At 34.3% G+C, this 15,990-nt stretch overlaps 1 pseudogene; it reads left to right on the forward strand.

Moving 5' to 3' along the window:
- Positions 1-6,275: 6,275 nt before the first annotated feature.
- LOC134379070 (mitochondrial import inner membrane translocase subunit Tim17-A-like) lies at positions 6,276-6,766 on the forward strand (annotated as a pseudogene).
- Positions 6,767-15,990: the final 9,224 nt, after the last annotated feature.

Raw genomic sequence — 15,990 nt, forward strand, 5'->3', positions numbered from 1 at the left:
TACAAACTCAGTGTGTGGGAGAAGATATTTGCAACTCGCATTATTTACAAAAGGCATATATCTGAAATTTATGAATATCTCCTCAAGTCAATAACAGAAAGGCAAACAACTAATTTAAAAAATGATCAGAACTATAACAACAGTACTGAGAGAAGTTTATTGAAATAACTGCTTACATCAAAAGAGTAGAAAGATTTCAAGTAAACAACCTAACACTACACCTCAGAGAACTAGAAAAACAAGAACAATCAGATCCCAAAATTAGTAGACAGAAAGAAATCATGAATATCAGAGCAGGACAAAATGAAATGAAGACTCCCAAAATAACACAATAGATCAATGAAACAAAAAGTTTGTTTTTTGAAGAGATAAATAAAATAGACAAACCATTAGTACAATAACTAAAAAAACTGAAGAGGGAAAACCCAAATAACAAAAATCAGAAATGAAAAGAAGACATTACAACAGATAAAATAGAAATACAAATAATCATTAGCGACTATTACAAACAAGTATACACCAACAAATTTGAAAACCTGGAGGAGACGGATAAATTTCTGGACACATACAAATTATCAAGACTGAACCAAGAAGACATAGAAAACTTGAACAGACCAATAGCAAGCAACAAGATTGAAGCAGTATTCAGGAGTCTCCCAACAAAGAAAACCCCAAGACAAATGGCTTTACTGCTGAATTCTACCAAACGTTTAAACTCAAATTAATACCAATTCTCTGCAAACTTATACAAAAAGTTGAAACAGAGGCTATTCTCTCAAATTCATTCAATGAAACCAGCATCACCCTGATACCATAATCAGGCAAAGACACAACCAAAAAGGAAAACTACAGACCAATATTTCTGATGAACACAGATGCAAAAATCCTCAACAAAATATTAGCAATCAGAATACAGCAAAACATCAAAAAGATTATAAACCATGATCAAGTGGGATTCATCCCAGGGATGCAAGGATGCTTCAACATACACAAGTCAATAAATGTGTTACACCACATCAAAAAAATCAAGGACAAAAACCATACAATTATCTAATAGATACAAAAAAATCCTTCAACAAAATTCAACATCACTTCATGGTAAAAGCTCTCAGTAAATTAGGGACAGAAAGAAAGTATCTCAACACAATAAAAGCCATATATGACAAACCAATCACCACTATTATCCTGAATGTGGAAAAGCCAAAAGCTTTTCTCTTAAGAATAGAAACAAGACAAAGATGCCCACTCTCACCACTCCTATTTAACATAGTATTTGGAGGTACTTGCCAGAGAAATCAGGCAACAGAAAGAAATAAAGGGCATCCAGATTGGAAAAGATGAAGTCAAACTGTCCCTGTTTGAAGATGACATGATCCTGATAAATGATTTCAGTAAAGTTCCAGGATACAAAATCAGCACACAAAAATCAGTAGCATTTTTATATTCCAACAACAAACTAGCAGAAAAAAAAAATCAAGAAAGCAAGCCCAATTACAACAGTCACCAAAAAAATGAATTACTTAGGAATCAATTTAACCAGGGAAGTGAAAGATGGCTACAACAATAACTACAAATCACTGCTGAATGAAATTAATGAGGACACAAAAAGATGGAAAAACATTCTATGCTCTTGGATGGGAACAATTTACATTGAGAAAATATCCATGCTACCCAAAGCAATTTACAGATTCAATGCCATCCACATCAAAATACCAATTCTTCACAGAAATAGAAAAAACAACCCTAACATTCATATGGAGCAACAACAACAACAAAAGGCCCAAAGCAATCCTAAGCAAAAAAATAAATAAGTAAAGCTAGAGGCACAACACTACCTGACTTCAAATTATATTACAAAGCTATATTACCAAGACAGCATGGTACTGGCCTAAAAAAGATACTCAGACCAATGGAACAGAATAGAGAACCCAGATATCAATGCACATACTTACAGCCAACTGATCTTTGACAAAGGCAAAAACAAAACAAAACAAAAAAAAAGCATACATAGGAGAAAGGATTGCCTCTTCAATAGATGGTGCTGGGAAAATTGGACATCCATATGTAAAACAAAACTAGATGCATATCTCTCACCATACGCCAAATGGATTACAGACTTAAATATAAGACCTGAAATTATAAAACTCCTAAAAGAAAACATAGGGAAAACACTTCAAGAAGTAGGACCTGGCAGAGACTTCATGAATATGACTCCAAAAGCACAGGCAACAAAAAGAAAAATAAAGAAGTGGGATTACATCAAACTAAAAAGCTTCTGCCTAGCAAAAAAAAAAAAAAAAAAAAAAACGAATAATTAATAGAATGAAAAGATAGCCTACTACAAAATGAGAGAAAATATTTGCAAACTATGCATCTGACAAGGAATTAATATCCAGAATATACAAGGAAGTCAAAACACTTAACAGTAAAAAAACAAGTAACCTGATTTAAAATTGGGCAAAGGAGGCCGATCCCATGGCTCACTCAGGAGAGTGTGGTGCTGGGAGCTCAGGGGTGCTCCCGCCCTGGGTTCGGATCCTATATAGGGATGGCCGGTGTGCTCACTGGCTGAGCGCGGTGTGGGTAACACCAAGCCAAGGGTTGTGATCCCCTTATTGGTCACAAAAAAAAAAAAAAAAAAATTGGGCAAAGGAGCTGAATAAGCATTTCTCAAAAGGAGACATACAAATGGCCAACAGACACATGAAAAAATGCTCAGCATCACTAATCATCAGGGAAATGCAAATCAAAACCATACTGAGATATCATCTCATACCAGTTAGACTAGCCATTATCAAAAAGAGAATAACAAATGCTTGTGAGGATAAGGAAAAAGGAGAACCCTATTACACTGTTGATGGGAGTGTAAATCAGTGCACCAATTATAGAAAACAGGATGGAGTTTCCAAACAACTATAGAAAGAACTGCCATATGAACCAGCAATCCTACTGCTAGGTATACACCCAAAGGAATGGAAACCATCATGTCGAAGGGATACCTGCACTCCCATGTTTATCATATCTCTATTTACAATAGCAAAGAGTTGGAAACAACCTGAGTGTCCACCAACAGATGACTGGATAAGGAAAATGTGGTATATATACATAATGGAATATTACTCGGCCATAAAAAGGAATGAAATTCTGTCATTCACAGCATAAATGCCATAAAAAGGAATGAAATTCTGCCATTTGAAGGATGAAGCTAGAGAAAATTGTAAGTGAAATAAGCTAGGCACAGAGAGTGAAACATTCCATGTCCTCACTCATAAGTGGGAGCTAAAAAAATAAACACATAGAAAAATAGAGAAAGATAAAACAATAGCCAAACACAGAAGGTATAAAAAAGTATTATATGGGCATTGAGAATATTGTATTTCTTGATTTGGGTGTTAATTATAAACATAATCACTTCGTGATTTAGTTAAGCAATACGTTTATGTTTTGTGCACTTTTTTGTATGCATGTGATAACCTCCAATAAAGCAATAACTAAATTCTCAGCTAAAATGTTCAACAGTAATACGGGAAATAATAAGATAGTGGGATCTCTTCAAACTTGGGGGGATATGTCTCTCAGCATCTCAGTGCAAAATTGTGTTTCTAACAAAACTATCTTTCAAGAACAATAAAAAAAATAAAACTTTCACATATAGAAACAAGAGTTTCATGAAAGGAAATTCTTAAGGATGTGATTCAAAAAGAAAGGAAAAGATACCAGATGGAAGTCTTGAGATGCAGGGAGGAACGAGCAGAGACAATGATAAACATGTGAATATATCTAATCAAGCCTAGCCTGCGAGGATTAAAAGTACAAAAGATTAAACTAACACTAGATGATAATAGCATGTGAGCCAACGATATGCTGAAAACAGTTAAAGCAGTGTCCTGAGTAAAGGTGTTGATTCACCTTAGACTTCATTAAGTTTGGGTTGCATGTTTTAATTTCTAGGATGCCAATTAAAATAATATTGAGCAAATCACCCCTAAACCAGAAAGAGAGAGATTAAATAAGGAGGAAAAAAAGAAGAAATACTGATCTGAAAGAATTCAAGAAATAGGAAGAAAAGAAACATGGAAAAAACACAAAATATGATAGAAATAAATTCAAATACATCAATAATTATAATACATTGAAATGGATAACATTCACCAGTCAGAACAAAAATTTCCATATTGATTGAATAAAAGAAGTCAAACTGCATGTTCTTTATAGAGATACCCTAAAATTTAATGACAGAAAGACTGAGAGTAAAAGGATAGAATAAGACAAATCATGTAAATATTCACCCCCCAAAATTGATGATGCTCTATTAATAAGAAAGCTTAAAGCTAAAGCATGATTTGACATAGATGTAGTACATAATAAATATTTTAAGATAAATACTTTTAAAATTTTATGAACTTAATTAAGATAGTCTCAAAATAGATAAGGCAAAAAAACACTGAGAACATCACAAGAAGAAATGGAACAATCACCAACTACCATAGGGTGAGAGCTTTTAACATATATCTCTTACTAATGGATAAATCAATCAAACAAGAAAATGCAAGGAACATTTAAACAACACAATTAACAACCTTGATCTAATGGGATTACATAAAATTTTAAACTGGTGGTTAAGAAATACATGTTCTACTAAATTAAACACAGACGACTGATCATGTAATAAGCCATAAACATCTCAACAAATTTCAAAGAAATTATTTTCCATAAGATAAAATGTTTTAAATTTTTATTTTAAAAATGTAAAGCACATCTTAACTCACGAGTTAAAGAAATTATAATGGAAATAGCCATATGTCTAAAATTGACACATAATGCAAATTCAAAATATAAAACTTGTTAAATACAATAAATGAGAATTTAGAGGAAAATGTACAGCATAAGTGCTTATATTATGAAAAGAAGAAAGACTGATAAACTAATGTACTAATTATACAACTTAAGGAAGTAAAGAACAGAGTAAAACTAAAAAGAAGAAATCAACAATAATACCTGAAACAAATGAATGATAAAACTAAGAGAATGGAGATGTCAAACAAAGCCAAAAGTTGGTTCTCTGAAATAACAGTAAAAATAGACAAACCACTTGTGTGTATTGGGGGGGTGGTGAGTGACAGGGATGAGTGGGGGGAGGGAAGAGAAGGGGAAGATAAGGGAGGAAGAGAAGGTTGAGTTGCTCAAGGACAGTGGGGAAGAAGTCACAGAGGCAATATGCTGGGATTCAGAAACCTTCCACATTGAAAGTTAAAGACAGAAACTATTTCCATTGTCAGATACCAAGTGTGGGCGTCACAATGAGGCCAAAGCCACCTGTGGTGAAGATGTCACAATAAAAGCAGGCCAGGCAAAAGAATGGTGTTTATCAAATTTTCTTTGAGCCTTTTCTGCTACTAATTCACATTCCAGTCTCCTGATTACTGATAGTGCCCTCCAGGACTGACCTCTGAGTCCTCCGGGATCACAGCTACCAGAAAATCCTTGGAAGTTTCTCACATTCCCCTCAGGGCTACCCACTGATGATAGTTGCTACTCAACAAAATCTCAGGTCATAAATTGAAGCCGTCAACCATCCAAAGTAACTGTACTGGCCTCAGTTGCCAGTAATCTCAGCCTTTTCATTATATGGGATTTGATACTAAACTTGAAAAATTATTTTGAAAAGTAGGTATGCAACTTCTTGAAATGGTTTAAAGGAAAACATATCTTTACAAGGATCCAAATTAGAAAAGTAAATGAAGCTGTAAAAGTATTATTCCCTTCTCTTGTCTCCTCTTTTTTCTCTTCTCTACATTAGAGACAAAGCAACAAAGAATTAACATTTTTATTCATGATTTTGGGTCAGATTTCTGAGATTTTGTAGTTGAAAAAAGTGATAAAAGGGTAGACTGTAACTGCAAAACGTATCACAGATAAATTATCAACTACCATAACATACTAAGGGCTTTTATAAATATATAAATATACCCCAATAGAACAATATATATAGGATATGAGAAATACATAATAGAAATACAGGTGGGCACTAAACATGATCAAATCCTATGTTTTTCTCAATAGTAACTGAAGACATGCATACTAAAATGTGCTATTATTCTCAAGGATCACATCTGATTAATAAAAATATTCAATATTATCCAGACACTATTTCTGATAACTACAATTTGTTATACGGGGTGTTTTTTTTAAAAGATTTATGTGATTAAAAGAACTAATATCATTAAGTTGAATTATGTGTAGGCTTGAGCATCACTTGCACTGTTGAAGTCCAGATGGAGGAGAACACATGAGAACCTTGCCCCTGGCAATGTGGGTGACAGGTGGGGCCTTTGTGATAGGTACATAGGTGGTGGTATCTTTCAAACAATCAAAGGTTCTTGCAATTCTGCTATGGGAGTAAAACACAGACCCTGAGGGAGTTTGACAGCTATTAAAACCAGGGCTCCACAGTTGGGAGGTAGCTTTGCCATTTGGCGAGGTCTGTTTTCCATGACTGACTGTACTATGGTCAAGTCAGAGGAAAAGAAGATCCCTGGGTCTCCATCACAAGCAGTGCCTTAACAGGAACCATAATGGCAGCAAGAATGGACCAATGGCCATGGTTCGGTCAGCTGTGATGGGTAGTGTTCTGCTAGCTTTAATTCAAGGAGCTGGCATCTTGTTGACAAGATTTGCCTCTGCATAGTTTTCCAGTGGCCCTCAGTTTGCTGAAGACCTCTCCCAGTTGCCTTCAACACAGTTACCATGTTCTTGGAGATTATGACAATATCAGTAGGACTTCATTCTCTTGAAGTCTTTGACAGATTGACTTCTTTCTTTCTCAGGATGTCTTTAACAGAATAAGTTCAAGGATTTCAGGAGATCAAGTTACAATCTGTTTTTAAAACTATAAGTGAAACAACTATGGCCAAATAGGCTATGAGGAGACATTTATCACTTTTTTCTATTTAAAGAAACATTGAGGAAAGGGGGAGTGTTAGAAGATAATGTATTTATTTATTCGCACCTGAATTGCATTTGTGATCAAAACAAATGTCTAATATCATTAAAAGAAAATACAGTAAATGCTCAGAAGATGAAGGACCAAATGGCAAATACAATGAAACATGACCATCATTTCCTTAGGGCCTTCTCTGTCTGGTTTTGTGTGTTCTGTTATTCAGACAATAAAAGCTCCTGAAAGTTAAATAAAACAAGATAAAATAAAATAAATTGAATTACAAGATTTATTTAATATTTTTAGTTCATTAATTCTCTTTGAAAGTAGGCTCATATCCCACTGCTGACTTGACACCTAAAACTCAACATATCCAAAACTAAATTCATCTTTCCACCAAATCTTTTCCATCCATCACATTGCCCATCTCAGTGATATAGTTTATCTTCCCAGCTGCTAGGTCAAAAACCTTGATATCATCCTTTATTTCACTCCCATATCCAATATGAAAGAAATTCTCATGGCTCTACCTTCATTATCTACCCGGAAACTGGCAGTTGCTCATCGTTTCCACCGCTGGTGGAGTACTCCAAACTACCATCATTTCTTGCTAGAATTATTGCAATAGTCCTTTACCTGGTTTCCCTGTTTCTACTCTTGTACCTCCACAGTCTATTACCCATAGAGCTGCCAGAGTACAACTCTTGAAAGGTCAGTCAGATTAAATCACTCCTCTGCTCAAAACCCTGCTCTGACTCCCCATTTTATTCGAAAGACAAAGTCCTTACAATTGTTTCTGCATTAGTCAGCATAAGTAATGATGCTTTCTTGTCTTAAAAAAAAAAAAATTCTTTTTCACAGCTCAACACACTGTCACAATGGGATACAGATTGGGTTGCTCTCCTCCCGTAGGTGACTCAGGAATTTAGACTCCTCCATCATGTGACTCTGCTCTTCCTGAAGGCCATGTTGGAATGCTCTCTGGATCCCCTTCATCCAACTGGCCAAAGATGACAGAAAGAGAAAGAGAGAGAGGAAGTAAGAGTGAGCTAGTTGAGCAGCCGAGGATTTCACGGGAGGGTTTGGGGTCTACCTTTAGAAGAAGCATAAATCTCTTCTGCCTACATTCTACTGGAAAGAAAGAATTAATTACATGCCTTCCTTCTCCCAGCTTACAGAGGAGAATAATTTAGCTGTTTGTCCAGGAGGAAAATGAAAAAGATGTGGTAAACACATCTTTCAAAGCTTTCAGAGCACCCAATTTATAGTTACAACCCATAATTCCAATCATCTTTTCCCTACTCTATGTTTGTTTTTTCCAGAGTATATGTCACTTTCTAATATAATTTACTTATTCATTATGATTATTGCTTACGGACTCTCTCCTCACTGCTAGGTTCTAAGCTCCCCAAGGGCATAGATCTTTGTTTACTACATTGATGCGTCTTTCAATTTTTTACATCTAGAACAGTGTTTGGCAAAGAATAGGTACTCGGTAACAAGTTTGCAACAAATATTAAAAAGACTGTTATGATATTTTGGCTGTAATTTTTTATTTTGTTTAAAATTCATGTCATTTCTCAGAGAGGTAATCTTTTAAGCTTTATTGGATTAGCTAGAATTTTATATACTTTTTTACACAGCAAACAATCTATGTTACTTATTTCTTTTTTTAATAGGATTTCTGGTAGCTGATTTCTGATTTTATGCTTACTAATATTAATCTCATCTTCTCTTCTTTTTTTTTCTAATTTTGACTTCCATATTTAATTATTATCATGTTTTCATAAAACCAGTAAAGCTATGAGCTTTGTCTATAATAAAGCTTTGAATACATCTCATAATTTGTACTTGTAGTTTGCCCAGTGTTTTATTTTCTAAATGATTTATAATTTTTAACTTTCTTTTTAACACAATATTTAACTTAGTAAAGCATTTTTCAAATGAGTTAAATAGTTGATGTTAACATATACTTTTTTTAAATTTTAGCTTTTCTGCATTGTTATCAGATAATGAAATTTGTATCATTTTGGATTTTTAATCTATTTTGTCACATATCTATGATCTATTTTGTGTCTTATGTTTTATGTTTTTTCACTTTTCCATTGTAATCAATATTTTTCTGAATTTTTTTTTTCTTCGTGACTTCAAACACAAGAAACCTGTTCGTAAGTCTATTTATAATGAATAGAATATAAATTTCCCCAAATATGGAGATTACAAACAAAATATTATGTATTACCTTTCCTCTAAATACTGTAATGAAATTTATGTACTTTTTCTTCCCCCATACATTATTTCTTCCTAATCCCTGTTATTCTATAAACAGTACTATCTGAGATTTAGAAACAATTCATTATTGTTGTTATTTTTCATTATATTTCTCATAACATTTGACTTTTTCTGCACATATTTACAACTATTTAAAGTTCATTTCACTTTTTTGTTTCAATTTTCCCTGCCAACTTTTTAATGAAAAGATGTATTCATTAATGCAAATAAATATGAATTTAGCTGGGTAGACAAATCCTAGATCACAAATTTTTCTCTTAAAACTATAGATGTTGTTCCACTACTTTCTTGTGTTTAATACATTGTAGTTTTTTGGTTGAGCTGATTTTTCTTTCTTTGAAGCTGATAGTTTTATTTAATTTCCTGACCAAATGCTGAACAACTGCATATCTGATCTTGAAATTCAGAAACTTCACTAGATTTTTTCTTGATTCAGTCTCTTGTCACTAATATTTTCTTTGTTCAAGGGGTGATCTGACAATATGTAGACTACAATATACCTCTCATTCAGAAAATGTTCTTGTTTTATTTTTTTCTTTGACTACTGCTTATTGTCTTTTTGTTTCTTATTTTTGAGAACAATGACTTATATTCAGGTTATGCTCTCAGTTTTTCATGTTTTCTTTTTTCATCATCAACCTTCAGACCTTCCATGAGAATTTAAATTTTTGCTATCAGATTGATTTCAGGTTACATTCTTTCCAGTTTTTTTTTTTTTTTTTCTTTAAATTAAAAGAGACAGGTTTAATGGCACAGGAGTTTAATATGATCAGTAATGTTAGAATAGAATAATCTCTTTGTTTAAAGGCAACTTTTAAAAAAATGTTTTACTGAAATATAATTGGTTGTACATATCTGTGGGGTACAGCATTAAATATCAATACCTGTGTGCAATACGTGACTCTCAAATCAGGATAATTACTAAGTTTATCATTACACAATGTAATTATGTTTTGTGGCCTTTACCAATTTCTCACTAGCCTCCCTCCCCCTCCCGATTTCCCACCTCTGGTGCCTCAGTTCCTTTCTCTTCTTTGGAAAGTTCAACCAATTGTTGTTACTATTGATTCTTTCTTTCTTTTTTGTTTATTTGTTTGTTTGTTTGTTTAGCCCCCACTTTTAAATGAGAACATGCAGCATTTCTCTTTCTATGCCTAGCTTGTTTCTCTTAACATAATTTTCTGTGAGTTCATCCATGTTGCTATGAATGGCAGAATTTCATTCCTTTTTATGGCAGAGTAGTATTCCATTGTGAATGTATACCACATTTTCTTATCCAGTCATCCATCAATGGACATTTAGGTTGAGTCCAACTCTTGGCTATTGTAATTAGAGCTGCGATGAACATGTAAGTATAGGTATCCCTTCAACATAATGATTTCCATTCATTTGGGTGTATATCCAGCATTGCAATTGCTGGATTGTATGGCAGATCTATGTAGTTATTTGAGGAAACTCCATAGTGTTTTCCATAGTTGCTGCACTAATTTACAGCCCCACCAATGGTGTAGAAGGGATCCCCTTTCTCCACATCCTCACCAGTATTTATTCTCTGTCTTTTTGATAACAGCAAGTCTAACTCGTGTGAGATGATGTCTCAGTGTGGTTTTGATTTGCATTTCCCTGAGGGTGAGTGATGTTGAGCATTTTTTTTTTCATATGTCTGTTGGTCATTTGTGTATCTTCCTTTGAGAAATGCCTATTCAGCTCCTTTGCCCATTTTTTAATCAGGTTACTAGTGTTTTTAATGTTAAGTTGTTTGAGTTCCTTGTATATTCAGGATATTAATACCTTGTTGGATCCATGGTTTGTGAATATTTTCTCTCATTCTGTGGGTTGTCTTTTTGTTTTGTTAATTGTTTCTTTTGCTGTGCAGAAGCTTTTAGTTTGACATAATCCTATTTGTTTATTTTTCCTTCTGTTGCCTTTGCTTTTGGGTGTCTTCTTCATAAAGTCTTTTCCCAGTCCTACTTCTGGAAGTGTTTGCCCTATCTTTTCTTTTTGGATTATTATACTCTCAGGTCTTATGTTTAAGTCTTTAATCAATTTTGAGTTGATTTTGATGTGTGGTGAGAAATACAGGTCTACTTCCATTCTTCTACATATGGATGCCCAGTTTTCACAGCAACCATTTACTGAAGAGGTAGTCCATTCCTAAATGTATGCTCCTGTTGCTCTTGTCAAATGTCAGTTGGCTATAAGTATGTGAGTAAGTGTCTGAATTCTCTATTCTGTTCCATGGCCTGAGTGTCTGTTTTTATGCCAGTGCCATGCTGTTTTGGTCGCTATAGATTTGTATGATAATTTGAAATCACGCAGTATAATGCCTTCAGCTTTATTTCTTTTTCCCACAATTTCTTTGGCTATTCAGGGTCTTTTTTTGTTCCATATGAATGTTAGGATTGTTTTTTCTATTTCTGTGAAGAATGTCAATGGTATTTGAATGGGGATTGCATTGAATCTGTAAATTGCTTTGGGTAGTATGGACATTTTCTCAATGTTGATTCTTCCAGTCCAAGAGCATGGAATGTCTTTCCATCTTTTTGTGTCCTCATTCATTTCTTTCAGCAGTGATTTGTAGTTCTTGATGTAGAGATCTTTCACCTCCTTGGCCAGTTTGATTCCTAGGTTTTTAGAGGTTTTTTGGTAACTATTGTAAATGGGCTTGCTTTCTTGATTTCTTTTCTGTGGGTTTGTTGTTGGAGTATTAAAATACTACTGATTGCTGTGTGTTGATTTTTGTATCCTGCAACTTTATTAAAATTGGTTATCAGCTCTAAGAGTTTTTTTGTAAAATCTTTAAATTTTTCTATATATAGGATCATGTCATCTGCAAACAAAGACAGTTTGTCTTCGTCTTTTTCAATCTGGATGTCTTTTGTTTCTTTCTCTTGCCTGATTTTTCTGGCTAGTATTTCCAAAACTATATTAAAAAGGAGTGGCGAAATTGGGCATCCTTCTCTTGTTCTTGTTCTTAATGGAAAAGCTTTCAGCTTTTCCATCTTCACAATGATATTGACAGTGGGTTTATCAACTTTGTGTTAGAAATTTCCCTTCTATATCTAACATGCCAAGAGTCTATTCATCAAGGGATATTGAATTTTGTCAAATTCTTTTCTGCAGCTATTGAGATAATCCTATGGGTTTTGTCCTTGATTTTGTTGAAGTGGTATGTCACATTAATTGACTTGCATATGTTGAGCCATCCTTGAATCCCTGGGATGGATCCCACTTGATCGTGGTATATAATTTTTTTGATGTGTTGTTATATTCTGATTGCTAATGTTTGGTTGAGGATTTTTGTGTCTATATTCATCAGTGTTATTGTCCTGTAGTTTTCTTATTTTGTTGTATCTTTGTTACGGTAGCAGGGCTATGCTGGCCTCATAGAATGATTTGGGGAGAATGGCCTCTGTTTCAATATTTTGGAATAGTTTGAAGAGAATTGGTATTGATTCCTGTTTAAAGGTTTGGTAGAATTCAGCAGTGAAGCCATCAGGTCCTGGGCTTTTCTTTGTTGGGAGACTGCTGATTATTGCTTAAATCTCGTTGCTTGTTATTGGTCTGTTCAGGTTTTCTGTTTTTTCTTGGTTCAGTCTTGGTAGTTTATACATGCCCAGAAATTTATCTGTTTCCTCCAGGTTTTCAAATTTGTTGATGTATAGTTGTTTGTGATAGTCTCTAATGATTATTTGTATTTCTGTGGTATGTCTTCTTTTGCATTACTGATTTTTGTTATTTGGGTTTTCTCTCGTCTCTTTTTAGTTTGCCTACTTAATGGTTTGTCTGTTTTATTTATCTTCTCAAAAAAACAACTTTTTGTTTCATTGATATTTTGTGTTATTTTGGGGGTCTCTATTTTGTTTATTTCTGTTCTGATCTTAATGATTACTTTCCATCTAGCAATTTTAGGATTGGATTGTTCTTTTTCTGGTTCTTTGAGGTACAGTGTTATGTTGTTTATTTGAAATCTTTCTATTCTTTTTATATAAATTTTATTACAACACACTTCCCTCTTAGTACTGCTTTTGCAGGGTCCCACAGATTTTGGTATGATGTGTCTTTATTCCTTATTTTCATTAGTTTCAAAATCCTTTTGATTTCCTGTTTAATTTCTTTTTGGACCCAGAGGTCAGTCAGGAGCATGTTGTTTAATTTCCATATATTTGTATAATTTCCAGACTTTCACTTGTTATTAATTTCTAGTTTTAATCCATTGTGCTCTGAAAAGATACTTGAAATGATTTCAATTTATTTAAATTTGTTCAGACTTGATTTGTGATCTACCATGTGGTGATGAGAAGAATGTATATTCTATAGTTGTTGGATGAAATGTTCTGTAGATATCTGCCAGGTCCAATTGGTCTAAAGTGTAGTTCAAATCCTATGTTTTCTACTGACTTGTTCCCAAGATGTTCTGTCCAGTGCTGACAGAGGGGTGTCCAGGTTCCCTGCTATTGTCATAATGGAGTCTATCTCTTTCTCTAGGCCTAACAGTGTTTGTTTAATATATCTGGGTGCTCTAGTGTTGGATACATATGTATTTATGATTGTTATGTTTTCTTGCTGGATAGATCTCTTTATCATTACATAGTGGACTTTGTCTCTTTTTACAGGTTTTGGTTTAAAGTCTATTTTAAAAAGTCTATTTAAAAAAAATATATTCTTATATTTTTTCCAATATAAGTATAGCAACTCCTGCTCATTTTTGGTTTCCATTTTTGTGGTATATCTTTTCCTATCCCTTCACTATTAGTCTGTATGTGTCTTTTCAGGTGAGGTGAGTCTCTTGAAGACAGCATATAGTTGGGTCTAGCTATTTAATACAGTTAGTCTGTGTCTTTAGAGTTTAATCCATTTACATTTAGGGTTGTTATTGAGAGGTATTGTCTTACTCCTAGCATTTTATCTATCTTTGTTTGGATGTTTTAAATATCTCTTTTTCCTTTCTTCCCCTTTCATTGTTTGTTTTTGATGTTTGTTGGTTTTTTGAGGTGGTAAGATATAGTTTCTTTCTCTTTCTCATTTACATTTTTGTTCTACCAGTGGGTTTCATTCTTTCTTTTGTGTTCATGGTAGTGTTTTTTGGATTCCAGATGCAGGACTCCCTTGTGGATTTTTTGCAGGGCTGATTATGTGATGATGAACTCCTGTAGTTTTCTTGTGTGTGTGTGTGTGTGTGTGTGTTTGTCTGTTTGTTTGTTTGTTTGTTTGCTTTTTGTATGGGAAATACACTATTTCTCCCTCATTTCTGAAAGATATCCTTGCTAGATACAGTATTCTTGGCTGGAAATTTTTTTTTTTCTCTTTTAGCATTTTGAATATATTATCCCATTTTCTTCTGGCCTGTAGAATTTCTATTTAGAAGTCTGCTGTTAGTCTGATGAGGGCTCCCTTACAGGTGTCTTGACACTTTTCTCTTGCTGCTTTTAGGATTCTCTCTTTGTCTTAGAGCTTTGCCAGTTTGACTATATTGTGTCTCAGAGAAGATCTTTTTGGATTGAATCTTCCTGGGATCTTGGAGCCTCCTAAACCTGAAGGTCTGTGTCTCTCCCTATACCTGTTAAGTTTTCCATTATTATTTCTTTGAATATGTTTTCAATGCCTTTTCCTTTCCCCTCTTCTTCCAGAACACCCATGATTTGGATGTTTGTGTGCTTAAGGATGTCTGCTAGCTCTCTTGGATTTTCTTCATTTTTTAAAACTCATTTTCTTTCTTTTTTTTCTTTCTGTCCTCTTAGTTTATTTCTAAAAGACTATTTTCTAGATCAGAAATTCTTTCTTCTGCTTGCTCTAACCTGCTGCTTAAGTACTTGGTTGTGTTTTTCACTTTGATGAATGAATGAATTCAGTTCCAGTAGTTCTGCTACATTCATTTTTAAGATATTATTCTCTTTGTAAATTTCCTCCTTCATATCCTGAATATTTTTTCTCATTTCATTATGTTGTCTAACTGAGTCTTCTCATATCTCATGGAATTTCATTAAGGTTTTTGCTCAGGATTCTTTTTCAGTCACTTCTAGGGTTTCTTGCTCTATGGGGTCTGGTACTTAAGAACTACTGTATTCCATTGGTGGTGTCATGTTTTCTTGTTTTTTCATATTTTAGTATCTCTATGTTGATGTCTGGTCATCTGGTGGAGTGGTTGCTTCTTCTATTACTCTGGAGTCAGCTTTTAGGAGAAAGATGCCCTCTTCTTTTTCCGTTCTCTGCTGGTGACTCCCCTTGTGTCAGTGCATTCTAGTGGGAGGCAGGGCACCTGCACAATGACTGTGGCTGCTACTGGGGTGATGAGCCACCCTTGTGGTGGGAGTGGCTGTGGCTGTGGCTGTGGTTGTGGTGGACCACCTGTGCTGAAGTGGTATTTTCAGCATACTCCTGCTTTCTGGCAGGTGATGGGGGCTGCCTGTGGCACCTGCCTCAGACTATATTCTTTATAGGTTTTTATCATGTTATTGCATGCTTAATTTTCTTAGCTCATATAGTTAACACTTTTTGTGTTTCTACCTGTTTCTGGACAGGTTCTCATTTATTCTCTATTTTGTTAACTTTCTATCCTTCATTAGTTTTTGAATTAACTTGTAAGCATGAAGCTATCAAATAATGCTCCCATCCTACTGCTAGATTGTTGTCATCTGCGTCCTGTGGGTTCTTGGATAAAGATTTCTTTAATTTCCTTAAATTACAGTAGTGAAAGTGAGCCCACATGGAGGCTTTCTTCCTCTCCCAATGGTGCTTTTGTCTTCTATCGAAGTTTT

Source organism: Cynocephalus volans, chromosome 5, assembly GCF_027409185.1.
Source record: "Cynocephalus volans isolate mCynVol1 chromosome 5, mCynVol1.pri, whole genome shotgun sequence".
NCBI classification, from domain to species: Eukaryota; Metazoa; Chordata; class Mammalia; order Dermoptera; family Cynocephalidae; genus Cynocephalus; species Cynocephalus volans.